The sequence below is a fragment of the Corvus moneduloides genome, chromosome 26 (assembly GCF_009650955.1).
Source record: "Corvus moneduloides isolate bCorMon1 chromosome 26, bCorMon1.pri, whole genome shotgun sequence".
Classification (NCBI taxonomy): domain Eukaryota; kingdom Metazoa; phylum Chordata; class Aves; order Passeriformes; family Corvidae; genus Corvus; species Corvus moneduloides.
Genome location: NC_045501.1, coordinates 4,839,150 through 4,853,725, shown reverse-complemented (window position 1 = coordinate 4,853,725; position 14,576 = coordinate 4,839,150). Strand labels below are relative to the sequence as shown.

The window sequence follows — 14,576 nt, the reverse complement described above, 5'->3', positions numbered from 1 at the left end:
GCTTTAATTTTGTTTTGTTATTTTCTCGTTACTTTTAATTCTATTAGTAATAAAACTCTTTTCATTGTACTGCAACTGTTTAAGGTTTGTGCCTGCTTTGCTTTTCTCCTAATTCTTACCTCACAGAAGCAAAATAAGTAAGAAATGAATATTTTGAACCAAAACCACTACATTTAATTGGTGTTTCTGCCCGGTTTCGAACTCAACCCGCTACAGCAAGGAAGCCACAGGGAAGGTAGGAGAGCTGCTGGGCACTGCTGTGTGTGTCCTTCTGGGCAAGAGAGAATGGAAGGAGCAATCATCTTGCCCCCCATCATCTTCTTTCCTTCTCTCCAAACAGAAGCTAGAGGCTGTGGTGTACGTGGTCACATTGTTGGTCCCGCTGGGTTTCTTCGTCTTTGTTTTGCTGATTCTGAAGTGCGTCTCCAATGTAAGCCAATATCTTGTTTGACTCCAGCTGTCTGTCTTGTAGCTGCAGTGCCCAGGTGACGAGCCCTGGGTGCCGCTGCGGATGCCCCTGCACGTGCTGGGTACCACAGGAGATGCTTTCCCAAGCCTGCAGCTTGTGGCAGCATCCACAGCACCCAGCTCAGCGGGGTTCAGCCTGCCCGGGGGAAGCTTGGCCTGCCTTCTGTCCCAGCTCTCCCCAGCTTTGCTTTGCTCTCCTGCCTTCAGCCACGCAGCAATGAGAGCTTTTGCCCTCTCCTCTTTGGCAGAATATTACAGGAAAACTGATGCTAACAAGTCTCCCATTCTCCATCCCCAGATGCGCTTCCTGTCTCATGAAGCTGGTTCCCAACCCTGCCACACCAGGACTCTCTGCCTGAGAAGGTAACTGCTCCCTGCCCGTGCCACTGCTGTGCCACCAAGAGTCTTTCCTGTGAAGAGCAATTCCTCCCCGAGCCCCGCAGCCGCGCGGGTGCCGCTGCCGAGGACTCCCCCGGCTGTGTTTCAAACCCGTCGCGTTTGGGGGAGCCCCGGGAAAGGGGTTCCTGAGCGAGAGCGCTGGGCACGCCTGGGAGCTGGGATGGATGTCTTGGGCTCCAGTGCGGTCCCAACTTTCTGTGAGCAAACGCCTCTCTGTTCCCACAACAGTCTCCTCTGCTGATGGCTCTGCCCTGTTTTTCCCCGCTCCGTCCCCACAGCGGCTGGTGAAGAACTCACTCCCGTCCTCTCCAGTTGCCCTTTGCATGCAGGCCTCATTCCCAGCTCCTCCAGCCACTGCCATCCCTGCTGGGGCTCCCCCTCTTCCTTAGGCTCTGCTGACACACCCCCCGAGCAGGGAGAGGTGCTGGCACCTGCTGCAGCCCTCCCTGGCCAGACCTCACTGCTGATGGCCCGGGAGCAGGGACTTCTGGGGATGTGGTGCCAAAAAGCCTTTTTTCTCCCCATTTACCTTGCACACTCCATTGGTTTGCAGCGCTGGGAACGCCACTTCCCAACTCCTCCAGCGGCTGCTTCCCAGACAGGGCAGAGCACAGGCAGCGCTGCTGCCCTCAGCCTCCATCACCAGCTGCCTTCTCTTTTTATCCCTATTCTCCCTTTCTGGTTTTTCAGGTGCGGTGTAAAACTGGAAAGGGAAGAAGGAGTGCAAGGAGGCACAGGATGTAGAGCAGAAAAGGGCACGGAGCTCCTCCCAGTGTCACCCATCTGCCCAGACTGCCTGCTCATCCTCACCTTTCAGAGTCCTTCCCTTCCTCAGCACTTTCAAGTGCTTTTCACTGTTCAGAAAACCTGAATTGGCATTGGTTCAATTCATCCCGGATTCCTCTGAAGCTGACAGAAAAGCAATCCAGGAAGAGACATAATGTGAAGAACCTGCATGACTGGAAGAGGTTCAAGAGGTTGAAGAAGTTAATGGGATTCCAACAACTCTTCGCCTCTTGTTCTACTATAGGAACTGCTGAGGCTCTCCTTGGATGCTGTTTCATTTGCTGTTGTTATTTCCTTGGACGCTTTTCCCTTGACTGTTATTTTCCTTCTGTCACTGCTGAGGGAAGGCCAGAGGGTGCTGTGGGTGGCCACAAGCTTGGGATACCCAGAGAAGACATCAGTACCTCAGGGTTCTCCTCATCCCTTGCGGCAACGTTTTTCTGCGTTCAATAAAAATTAAGATTGTTCTTGTTCCTCCTGGTGTTGCTGATGTATTTGTAAAAGCCGTTTCTGTTCTCCCCTATGGCATTGGCCAAATTCAGTTCCAGCTGTGTCTTTGCCTTTCTGCCTTTCTCCCTGCATCTCCCAACGACATCCTCACCGTCCTCCTGCGGTGCTGCCCTTCTTCCAAAGCTGTAAATTCTGTGTTTGCCCTGAGTCCCAGCCAAAGCTTCCTGCTCAGCCGCTCTGCTTGCCCACCAGCTCGACTTTGGGCACACGGGCACGGCCTGTTCCTGCCTGCGCCTTCAAGGATCTCTCCTTGCACAATGTCCAGCCTCCCTGGACTCCTCTGCCCCTCAGGACAGCGTCCCAGGGGAGCCTCTCGACCAGCGTGGCTGGACTGACTCACCCTGGGCAACCGCTCCCACCTGGATGGACCTTCGTCCACATTGTCATTGTCCCGTTCCCAGAGGCCCAGAGCCTCCTCCCTGTTGTGTAGAGGGAGCCGGGCAGCTGAGATGGACCAGGAGGGGATTCTCCTGCTGCCCCAAGCAGGGACCTGTCTCCATTCCCCCTGTCTCTTCAGTCCCCTCCTTCTGCCTGCTGGCAACGGCCTTGGAGATCCTCTGCTTCTTGGGACTTGTCCATCTGGGACATTTGTCCAGTGGCTGCTGGAGAGTGACTCCACCAGTCCCTCTCCCTCTCCTACTCCCCCAACACTCCTTAACTTTCCACTTCCCCCTTCAGCTCTGCCACTGTGATGAGCGGAAAAGACTCCACTACTAAATAAGTAGTAAAGTAGGTATGTTTATTCCAGCGCTGGGAGACATGCGGGATAGCTCCTCCAAAACCATGCGTGCCAACCGCTCCATTCAGCTCGGTATTTATCGGGTTCCAAGTTCCAGATTCATTAAGTTTCCCAATACGCCTATACATATTCATCACCTAGCCCCGCCCAGCCTCGCTTCTTATTATAATATACCCAAAAGTCATTTACATCTACGTTGCGCGTGCGCAGTGTCCTCTGTTGGCTGTGGTAGGGGTCTCCGAGGGTCTACCTCCTATGAAGTCAGGAGTCTTCCTCATCCTGAACTTTTCACCTTTCCTCCCTGCGCATGCCATTTATACCCGTGGCCCAAGTTCAAGCTTCGAGACTGGTTTGAGCTAGTTTTGGGTGGAGCACAGGATGTCTGTCCGAGACTCCCCCTGCCCTAATCAATAGTCCCTTATCTTTTCTTCCTGCTCTGGTATGCTGACTAAGCTAGATGCATTGTTCCTAACAAACTAATTCTTCTGCTTCCCATCCCCCTGATTCAACTGGGCTAAGAAGAGCATCCAGCTGGCCATACCTCACACAGGTGTTATTTCTGCCAGCCCAGCGCCAGTGCCCCACTCCAGCACTCCCTGTAGTGTTTTCCCATGCCAAAGAGGCCTTCCTGGGTATCTCTTTGGATATCAAAATAAGAGGCTTTGCAGTAGCGCTTCTAAAACATCCCCAGGCCCCTGCCTGGGGGCAGCTTTCCAGGATCAACACTTTTGTGTTACAAATGTCTCCTGCGAGCACAAGAGCTCTGGTGGTGGGTGGGAAGGGGAATGGCCGGTGTCCTCCTGCAGAGGCCATGGCACTGGTGTCCCCATGGTGCTGGCCTGGAGCTGCACAAGCAGCATTGTCTCCTCTACACCCCTGAGCTTTCCTCCTCCTTCCCTTTGCTCTCCCTCACACCCGCCCGGCTCCCAGGCTGATGGTTGCACTGTTGTGCCTCCTGCTGCAGGACTGCTGTCATCGAGCAGAATCATCTTCTCAGGGAGGCTTAATGCAAAATCGTGAAATGCACCTTTGTTTCATCTAGCTCAGAACAGCCTTAAAACAGCGTCCAGGTGGGTGGGACAGGAAACATAGACATCAGGAGGAATTTCTTCATGGAAAGAGCGGTGAGGCCTTGGAAGGGGCTGCCCAAGGAGGTGGTGGGCTCCCCATGCCTGGAGCTGTCCGAGGAACGGCTGGACGGGGCACTGAGTGCTCTGGTCTGGCTGCCAAGGCGGGGATCGGCCCCAGGATGGACTCGCTGAACCCGGAGCTCTTTTCCTTTCCGGTGCCTCTGAGACTCCGCGACTCTGTGCCCACGACTGGAGCCCGCCCTGCCCCAAGCGCTGCCGGAGCCGCCCCGGCCCGAGCTGTTCGCCCGCGCCTTTCTCCTCAGGGCGGGGGGGCCGCTGCCGGGGCCGCCGCGCTCAGCCGGAGCTGCCTCTGCGCCGGAGCGGCCGCGCTGCCCGCCCGGGGCCGGGCCGCCTCTCTGCGCGCTGCTTGCGGGGCTCTGCCGGGCTTCCCAAAGCCGCCCGCGGCTCCTTTTGCACCGGGGTCGCTGCCGGGGCCGCCGCGCTCAGGCGGAGCTGCCGCTCGTCAGGGGCTCCGCGCTGCCCCTCCGGCCGCGTCGGGAGCTCTGCCGTCGCTCTCCCGGCGCGCTGCCGCCTCCAGAGCCCGGCTGCCGGAGCGCTTCGCCTCAGGCCTCGGCTGCAGCGGCGCTTCCAGCGGGCTCGGGCCGGCCGCCGCCGCTGCTGTTGCCGCCGCTGCTGTTGCCGCCGCGCTCAGGCGGAGCTGCCGCCCCTCAGGCTCCCGGCGCTTCCCGCCACTGGCGCTGCGGCTCCCTCCGGCTCTCCCGGCGGACGTTCCGGGCTTTTCCCGGCTTTCGGGAAGCTCCCCTCGCTCTCCCAGCGCCATGGCGGGCTTTGGCCCTGCCTGGATGCCGAGTGCCCACCAAAGGCGCTCTCACTGCCCTGCGCAAGTGGACAGGGCAGATAAAGACAGCGAAAGGCTCACGAGTTGACAGAAAGCGAGGGAGAGGTCCCTCCCCGATCACCGTCAGCGACACAACAGACGGAACTTGGAGATATTCATTACATTTATTACCAACAAAAGCAGAGCAGGATAATGAGAACCAAAATAAATCTCAACAACACCTGCAGCCACCCACCTGCTACCAAAACCTGCCCACACAAACCCAAACCAAATGGGAATGGCTTCACAGTGACGGAGAGCTGGCTTAGATCGGCTGTTGGGGGGAAATTCTTCCCTTTGAGGGCGGGAAGGCCCTGGCACAGGATGCCCAGAGAAGCTGTGGCTGCCCCATCCCCGGCACTGTCCCAGGCCAGGTTGGACGGGGCTTGGAGCAACCTGGGATAGTGGAAGGTGTCCCTGCCCATGGCAGGGGGTGGCACTGGCTCATCCTTAAGGCCCCTGCCAAGCCAATCCATTCCATGATTCTACAGACTTATGGCTCTGTGACAGAGTCATTTGGTGACAGCATCACCTGAACTCTGGTTTGCTGAGAGCTCTGATGCCAAGCACCGCCACAGTGACACGAGCACTGCTACAGTGACATGGGCAGCACCACTGTGACACAAGAACCGCCACACCAACACCTCAGGTTTGTGTCCCAGGCGACTGCAGCCAGTCCTGCCTCGCCATGGACCTGGTGATGCGTCTCGTGCGCGCTCTGCTGCTGCTGGCCCTGCTGCTGGCAGTGGCCCCCTCCCCAGGAGTGTCCAAGGAGTTCTGCCCACAGCCCTGCCGCTGCGCAGGGCGTGGGCTGCTGGACTGCCGCCACGCCGGCCTGGCCACCGTGCCCCCGGCCAGCCGCCGCCGGGCCCTCGCCGTGCTGTGAGTAGGGGCCGCCCCACAGACCCCTGCAGCTCCCCCTCCTCAGCTCCCTATTGCTGCAAAGCCCACGGGGGACACCCGGGGGACTCCCTGGCAGGAGACAGGGCGGGCTGGGGGCCCGCGCTCAGCACGAGGGTGACGCCAGGCTGGGTACCCTGGGCCTTCTCCAGGCAAAGCCCGCTTCCAGCTCAGCAGCCAAATGGGCAGGGAAATGGGTTTTCCCGAGGGGGAGCGGTGTCTTTCCTGTCTTTGCAGAGATTTCACTGGCAACTCCATTGCTGAGATTGGAAAACGAGCCTGGAAGAACTACCCGTGGGCTGAGACCTTGTAAGTGCCCTGCAGCATGTCAAATGTCAGGACTTTGGGTATTTTCCATGCTTTGCTCAGGGGTTGGAGCAGCAGCCCCCACACCACGCGTTTCCACTGGAATTCAAAGCTGGGCTGCTCTGCAAGGAGGGGTGTGAATGGCCAGGGCTTCCCAGGATGGCAGGAAATGCCGTGAGCCACGTCCCTTGCAGCCCAGGGCACCGTCCCTGTGTCTGTTTGTCCGGGGACCAGGCTGTGGTCAGCTTCAGCCGGCCAGGAGCAAGCGCCTGCTCCGGCCAGGAGTGGGGACGATGCCTGCAGGGACCCAAGGAGATGCTGCAGTCAAGCTGCTGCAGGAGATTTTCCCATGACAATCCCATTTGCTGCTGGCCAGCGGCCGCTGTCACAATGTCCCCGTGTCCCCTTGCAGAGTGCTCAGGGACAATGAGCTGCGGGCAGTGAAGAGCCATTCCCTGCAGGGGCTGTTCCTGCTGAAGCACCTGTAAGCACCGTGCCCTGCCCAGGACAGGGGGCTCCTGCCTGCCCCTCCCTGGGGCCCTGCTGCTCAGCCCAGCCCCGGGCAAGTGGCCTTGGTCCCTCCGAGGATGCAGGCTGCAGAGGCAAATAAAAGCAACAGGGCAAATGGAAGTGACATTTGGTGTTCTGACTGGAACAGGGATTTGTCTGGCAATGAGATCGTGTCCATTGAGGAACGTGCTATTGAGCCACTGCCTTTCCTGAAGCTTCTGTGAGTGATAAGGTTTCCTCCTGGGGTTTTTAGTGAAGTCTTTGCATTGGGCACCCTTCCTGTGTCAGAAAATGCTCCTGTTCTTTTCCCAGCAGTCCCTAAATCTGCCCTGCTCAGGGCCCAGCTGAGCTGCAGAGGTCAGTGCCGATGGCTGGACGGCCACGCCAGGGGGGACAGACGCCAGCGGGGTCGTCCACACGCAGCCATCAGAGCAGCCAGTTCTTGCAGGCTCGGCTGCATGCTGGCGCAGAAATAGAGTCAGCCCTTGGGCCCTTCCCTTCCCCTCCTGGGCAGGCTACAAACACTGAGAAAGCAGCAGCTTCCCCCCTCTTCCACCTTGCATTTGCACCTTTCCTGCCAAGGGATCCCGCTTCAGCCCCTCTTCCTGTGGGACAGGCCCGATTCCGTTGTGTGACCTCCTCTTTCCCCAGAAACCTCTCCGGGAATGGCCTCACGCAGATCCGCAGCGGCACTTTCCAGGCCTGGCACGGGATGCAGTTTCTCCAGGAGCTGTAAGTGGGACCAGGGCTCAAGGCAGGGCAGAGCGAGTCTCTGCAGGGTCTCTGCAGGGTCAGCGGGCAAGAGCAGATTTGCCCTCTGCAAAGTCCTGATTCCGACCGGGGGTGTCAGCCAGGGAGCGCCCGGAGTGTGCAGCTGGAAGGGCCCTTTCCCCTGCCCTGCTCATCTCCTGCAAGGCTTCCTTGAAAGCGGCCGGGCCATCCCCACGTGCCCGGCACACCCAGCTCCCGTCCTTGCCATCAGCCCTCACAGAGCTCTGTTGTTTCTCAGCATCCTCAGCCATAACCCGCTGGCTGTCATTGCTGACGCTGCGTTCTTCAAGCTGCCCGCAGTGAGCTCTCTGTAAGTATGGACTCCTTTGGAGCAGACCAACAGAGAGCTGTGTCTCTCTCGAGTGCCCTGTGCTCAGGAAAGCAGAGATGCAGGAACAAATCTCCCTCTTGCCCAGCCTGAGTCTGCTGGAGACACAAATATCCCTGGCCCCGGCAGAGCAAGGCAAAGGCCAAGCAGGGCTGGTGTGTCCCCAGCTGCAAAGCAACCCAGGAACTGGGACACAAACCTTCAGAGACGAGAGCCCATCCAGCTCTGGGGCCCTGCAGGGGCCGCAGGGCTCTGGGAGTAAACTGCACTCCCGCTGGAGCACTCGTGCCAGCAGCTCGAGGCTCCTGCCTCCTTCAGGGACTGGAGCTGCCCTCAGGGGAGAGCAGCAGGAGGGTCGGGAGAGGGGCAGTCCTTTCCGGTGGCATCTGTCTGCCACGAGAGCTGCAGGATTGCCCTCCTGATTGCGACGCCCTGGTTCAGAGCAGGCCAAGGCACAGAGAAGCTGGGCTCTGGAACGGCTTCCCTTGGATTAGGCAGAAGTGCATCCCTCTGCCAACAGCACCACCATCATCAGGGCCCCGGGCTTGCTCTCAGAGCAGAGTTCTGGCCATGTCACCGCAGAATTTAATGAGCCCTTTCAAATGCTTGCAGAGACCTGAGTGCCACCCAAGTGACTGCGCAGACGCTGCTGCTGTTCCTGCAGAGCACAGTGAGCTTGGAAAGCCTGTGAGTGTGTGGGACTGAGCCCCAGCCGCCAGCACGCCCTGAGTGCTGGGACAAGGGCTCTGCTTGCAAAACAAATCCGTGGGCCACAAAACCAGAACAAGCCCAGTAAGCTCAAGGGTTGCTGTTTCCTTCTGGGAAACTTCTGCCAAATTCACCAGCTCAGAGGCACAATTTCCCCTTCTGGGTGACTTGCTGCAGGTTTTTCAAAGCGGACTTTCAACTCCAGGCGGGTGCACTTGTGTGTCAAGTGGTATTTAGGGAGCAGTTGCATTTTCCAGGATGAAACCCCCTTTTGATGTTTAGGACTGGGAGTGAGGGGACTTTGCCAGAGCTGTGGCACACCGTGAAGCACAGCCCCCACGCGTGGTATCCGTCTGTTCCCTGAGCTGGGCTCGCAGACATGGATTGGGTGGCCGGCTGTTCCTCCAATAATCCCCTCTTGTCTTTAGCCAAGTGCCCAAGGATGTGGCCTGCTGCCTGTGCCAGGAGCGTCCCCTCGCCGAGAGCCCGTGCAGGACCATCCAGTTCCTCTGCGAGAAGCTGTGCAGCACCAGCGCCCCGCAGTGCGGTTGGTGTCCGGAGGGACTTGGGGGGAGCTCACATCTGCCACTTCTCTTGAGCCTGGGGAGGTGCTGCAGCACTGCCCCGTGCTGGGGCTCCTGGCCTCCCCTTGGAGTCCAGGACTTGCACAAAACACCTTGGGTTGAAAAGTTCCTGGGCATTACTCATATCTTGTGCGTCAAATACTGTCTGGAGAAGGAACAGCTCACTGGGCCACCCCACTGCCACGTGCAGGAGAGAGGGCAGGGACCCCGATGTGCTCTGCAGGGTGAACACCGAGCACCGTTATTCCCTCCTTGGCCTGTGCAGGGGGAGCAAAGCACTGTCCTGCTCTAGCTGGGCACAGGGGAGGGAACCTCCTCTCCACAGCAGGGCCAGGCTGGACTTCTGCAAACAGACACAGCCAGGTTTCCAGGCTCCCCAGGAAGCTCCTTTCTCTCACTGCCTCAGCCCCACGTTTCCCACGGCACAGTCCCAGAGCTCCGGTGCCCTTCAGGAAGTTTTTCATGGTGTAACAGCTTGAGCGGCTGCTGTTGGGAACGGCCCTGGAGCAAAGCAATCCCTGGGCTTCTCTCCCGTGCCAGTCTGTGCCTCCGCTGCAGCGCTGATCTTTCCTCTGGGCTCTCTGGCTCTTCACTGGCTCCTGCAGAGCGACCCAAGCCTGGCTCCTCTGGAGCTGTGGGAAACTCTCTGACACCAAACCCATTCCCCCAGCATGTTTCCCTCCCACCCAAACAGAGCCCCGGGAGAGACACCAGCCAAGAACCAGCTCTCTGCTCTGCCCTGAGGGGATAATGGCATGGCTGGAAGGGAATCCTGTCCACGACACATCCCCCACTCTGCTCCCTGGCCTTGAGACGAGCTCCTGCTGCTCGGGGTAACCTCTGAGCCGGGCTTTGTGCCGAGCTCTGATCTGCTCTCTTGGTGTTCTCCAGCTCACACAGCTCGTCTGCTTCAGACACAGGGAGAAATAATGGACACGCAACTGCCCAGAGAGCTGAACACCAGCCCAGTGTTGAGCCTCAAGCCCAAGGAGCCTTCCCTGGGAGATCATGGAACCGTAACATTTGCGGTTGCCCTGACCCTGAGCACTGAGGGTGATGTCAGCAGCCTGGCCAATTCCAGAACAAATTCACATCCCCCTCAGCACCTCTCAGGGCATGAAGGCAAAACAAGCGTTGATGACCTGAGAGCCAAGCTCGAGAAGAAGGTGGACAAGGCTGAAAGCATCAAGACTGTTAAAAGCATTGTCCCACACCAGCCCCAGCCCGCCAGGCTGAAGGATGTGGAGGAAAAGACACCCTCAAGCTGGCATCACAAGCAGCAGGACTCCCGTTTGAACTGGCAAGCATTAAACCCCTGGGATGTAGCTGGTGGGTTAAACCTCAGTGACGATGCCTCTATCGCTGGACACCACAGAGATGAGCAGCAAGATCCAGCTCCAAGGCAGAACTTCATTATGACTCACAATCAGCAACAGGACAGACAGCACAAGGAAATGGACTCAAGGCTGAACTGGCAAGCAATAAACCCCTGGGATGTAGCTGGTGGGTTAAACCCTAATGATGATGACTCCAACTTTAGACAGCACAAAATTGAGTGGGAAGATCCAGCTCCAAGGCAGAACTTCATTAGGGTTCACAAACGGTACAAGAAAGAGGACAGCCAGTATTGGGTTGGACATAATCGGCTTTTCTACCAGGTCATGGGCCCTGTGAAAGCAGAGGGATATCCCAGAGCCCCCACCAACAAAGCCAAGCAGGGTCTAAACAGGAACCTGGATTTTCTCTCTGACCCGTTGGTTCAGAGCCGCCCCGCTGCAAGCAGCAGGGGAGAGGCCACGGCTGAAGAGGGGCAGTCCTCTCTGCGCGGGCACCTCCTGATCATCCCTGACTCCACAGAGACACACTGGAAGCAACAGGAAGAAGGCTCCAGGTTCCTCAATGAACCTTGGAGCCCCCAAGGCCCAGACCTTGCGCTGGTTCCAGGAGAGTGCTTGGAAACCACGGTCGATCGTTTCCTGCGCTTGCTGGTGCCGGACAAAGGCCTGCAGACGTTCATGGCCCACGTGGAGCAAGCCCTGAGGACAGACTGCAGCCTGCCCCAGCTCCAGCTGGCCTGTGCCAAGATGGTCTCAAAGACTGGGCTGCTTCTAAAGGTGCTCAGTGAGAGGCAAGAGAACCAGGGAGCCTCTGAACGCATGGGCCAGTGTCGTCTGCAAGTGAACATCTCCAGACGCACAGCTTTGGAGGAGGATCAGGAGCCCACAGGGAAGGTAGGAGAGCTGCTGGGCACTGCTACATGTGTTCCTCTGGGCAAGAAAGAATGGAAGGAGCGATCCTCATGCTCTTTGTGACCTTTCTTCTAATCCCAGCCAAAGCCAGAGACCATGGATGACACGATCACATTTGTGGTTTTGCTGTCTGTCTTCGTTATCATTGCTGTGATGCTGAAGGGTGTCTTCCACGTAAGCCAATATCTTGTTTGACTCCAGCTGTCTGTCTTGTAGCTGCAGTGCCCAGGTGACGAGCCCCGGGTGCCGCTGCAGATGCCCCTGCACGTGCTGGGTACCACAGGAGATGCTTTTCCAAGCCTGCAGCATGTGGCAGCATCCACAGCACCCAGCTCAGCGGGGTTCAGCCTGCCCGGGGGAAGCTTGGCCTGCCTTCTGTCCCAGCTCTCCACAAAGCTTTGCTTTGCTCTCCTGCCTTCAGCCACGCAGCAATGAGATTGGGAGCTCTGGAATTTTGGAATGTTCTGGAGGGAGAAAGAGGAAATTGGGAAGGAAGGACAGGTTTTTTCTAAAATCGTTGCTGCTGGCACAGACTTGCACGTGTGTAGAACAGACTGGGTTGGATGAAGGATGTTTTGGTCTCCCATGTTCTGTAGAGTATGACAAGAGAACTCTGGCATTACAAGTCTCTCTCCTTCCCCAGGTGTGTTCCCAATGTGCTGCAGTTCTTTGCCGACAGCTACTCAGCAGGAAATCGTGGCTGAGAAGGTAACTGCTCCCTGCCCGTGCCACTGCTGTGCCACCAAGAGTCTTTCCTGTGAAGAGCAACTCCTCCCCGAGCCCCGCGGGTGCCGCTGCCGAGGACTCACCCGGCTGTGTTTCAAACCCGTCGCGTTTAGGGGAGCCCCGGGAAAGGGGCTCCCGAGCGAGAGCGCTGGGCACGCCTGGGAGCTGCCAGCCCTTCCCACGCCACTGCTGGGATGGATGTCTTGGGCTCCAGTGCGGTCCCAACTTTCTGTGAGCGCGAGCAAACGCCTCTCTGTTCCCACAACAGTCTCCTCTGCTGATGGCTCTGCCCTGTTTTTCCCCGCTCCGTCCCCACAGCGGCTGGTGAAAAACTCACTCCCATCCTCTCCAGTTGCCCTTTGCATGCAGGCCTCATTCCCAGCTCCTCCAGGCATTGCCATCCCTGCTGGGGCTCCCCCTCTTCCTTAGGATCTGCTGACACACCCCCCGAGCAGGGAGAGGTGCTGGCACCTGCTGCAGCCCTCCCTGGCCAGACCTCACTGCTGATGGCCCGGGAACAGGGACTTCTGGGGATGTGGTGCCAAAAAGCCTTTTTTCTCCCCATTTACCTTGCACACACTCCATTGGTTTGCAGCGCTGGGAACGCCACTTCCCAACTCCTCCAGCGGCTGCTTCCCAGACAGGGCAGAGCACAGGCAGCGCTGCTGCCCTCAGCCTCCATCACCAGCTGCCTTCTCTTTTTATCCCTATTCTCCCTTTCTGGTTTTTTCAGGTGCGGTGTAAAACTGCCATGGAAAGGGAAGAAGGAGTGCAAGGAGGCACAGGATGTAGAGCAGAAAAGGGCACGGAGCTCCTCCCAGTGTCACCCATCTGCCCAGACTGCCTGCTCATCCTCACCTTTCAGAGTCCTTCTTTTCCTCACCACGTTCAAGTGCTTTTCACTGTTCAGAAAACCTGAATTGGCATTGGTTCAATTCATCCCGGATTCCTCTGAAGCTGACAGAAAAGCAATCCAGGAAGAGACATAATGTGAAGAACCTGCATGACTGGAAGAGGTTCAAGAGGTTGAAGAAGTTAATGGGATTCCAACAACTCTTCGCCTCTTGTTCTACTATAGGAACTGCTGAGGCTCTCCTTGGATGCTGTTTCATTTGCTGTTGTTATTTCCTTGGACGCTTTTTCCTTGACTGTTATTTTCCTTCTGTCACTGCTGAGGGAAGGCCAGAGGGTGCTGTGGGTGCTCGGGACACCCAGAGGAGACATCAGTACCTCAGGGTTCTCCTCATCCCTTGTGGCAACGTTTCCCCCTGCCTTCAATAAAAATTAAGATTGTTCTTGTTCCTCCTGGTGTTGCTGATGTATTTGTAAAAGCCGTTTCTGTTCTCCCCTATGGCATTGGCCAAATTCAGTTCCAGCTGGGCCTTTGCCTTTCTGCCTTTCTCCCTGCATCTCCCAACGACATCCTCGCCGTCCTCCTGCGGTGCTGCCCTTCTTCCAAAGCTGTAAATTCCGTGTTTGCCCTGAGTCCCAGCCAAAGCTTCCTGATCAGCCGCTCTGCTTGCCCGCCAGCTCGTCTTTGGGCACACGGGCACGGCCTGTTCCTGCCTGCGCCTTCAAGGATCTCTCCTTGCACAATGTCCAGCCTCCCTGGACTCCTCTGCCCCTCAGGACAGCGTCCCAGGGGAGCCTCTCGACCAGCGTGGCTGGACTGACTCACCCTGGGCAAGCGCTCCCACCTGGATGGACCTTCGTCCACATCGTCACTGTCCCGTTCCCAGAGGCCCAGAGCCTCCTCCCTGTTGTGTAGAGGGAGCCGGGCAGCTGAGATGGACCAGGAGGGGATTCTCCTGCTTCCCCGAGCAGGGACCTTTCTCCATTCCTCTGTTACCTCTGCCAGCCCCAGTGCCAGTTCTCGGCTCTGGGACTCCCAGCAGCCCAAGAACTACATGAGCTCCCTCTGGGTCACCACGTACCATATTTTGGCTGTGGCTCTCTGAACAGTGGAAACCACAGCTGCATCCTCATCTGGAAGGCTGATGAGAACAAAGCCAAACTCTTGGAGGAGGAAACTCTCTGCCTTCCTGCTTGTTTCCAGCTTGGATATCTCATCTCAATCTGCTTCCCTCGTGCCTCAATTCTTTGGGGTCTTTCCTAGATCCAGAGGTGCATTCCCACAGCTGCTGCTCTCCTTGGCCACATCTGTGCCCTTCTGTCTGCCTGTGCGCAACAGCTGGCCCTGGACTGGTAGTGCAGGTACAACGAGCATCACCCGTCACCATCAGCCACCTCCCCATTCCTCAGCACTTGGGTTTCCCTTCCAGGCCCCTGCTTCAGCTGCAATGCAGTTTCCCATTCCAACGAGGCTTTCCTGGATATCTCTTGGGATATCAAAATAAGAGGCTTTGCAGTAGCGCTTCTAAAGCATCCCCAGGCTGCTGTGATGCTGAAGGGTGTCTTCCACGTAAGCCAATATCTTGTTTGACTCCAGCTGTCTGTCTTGTAGCTGCAGTGCCCAGGTGACGAGCCCCGGGTGCCGCTGCAGATGCCCCTGCACGTGCTGGGTACCATAGGAGATGCTTTTCCAAGCCTGCAGCTTGTGGCAGCATCCACAGCACCCAGCTCAGCGGGGTTCAGCCTGCCCGGGGGAAGCTTGGCCTGCCTTC

General features: G+C 57.7%; 1 long non-coding RNA gene across 1 annotated transcript; it reads left to right on the top strand.

Annotated features, from left to right (window-relative positions):
• The first annotated feature begins 617 nt into the window (after positions 1-617).
• LOC116435411 lies at positions 618-13,254 on the top strand. Its single transcript, XR_004236774.1, has 2 exons — positions 618-831; positions 12,686-13,254. It is a non-coding gene; the product is annotated as an uncharacterized LOC116435411 (long non-coding RNA).
• Positions 13,255-14,576: the final 1,322 nt, after the last annotated feature.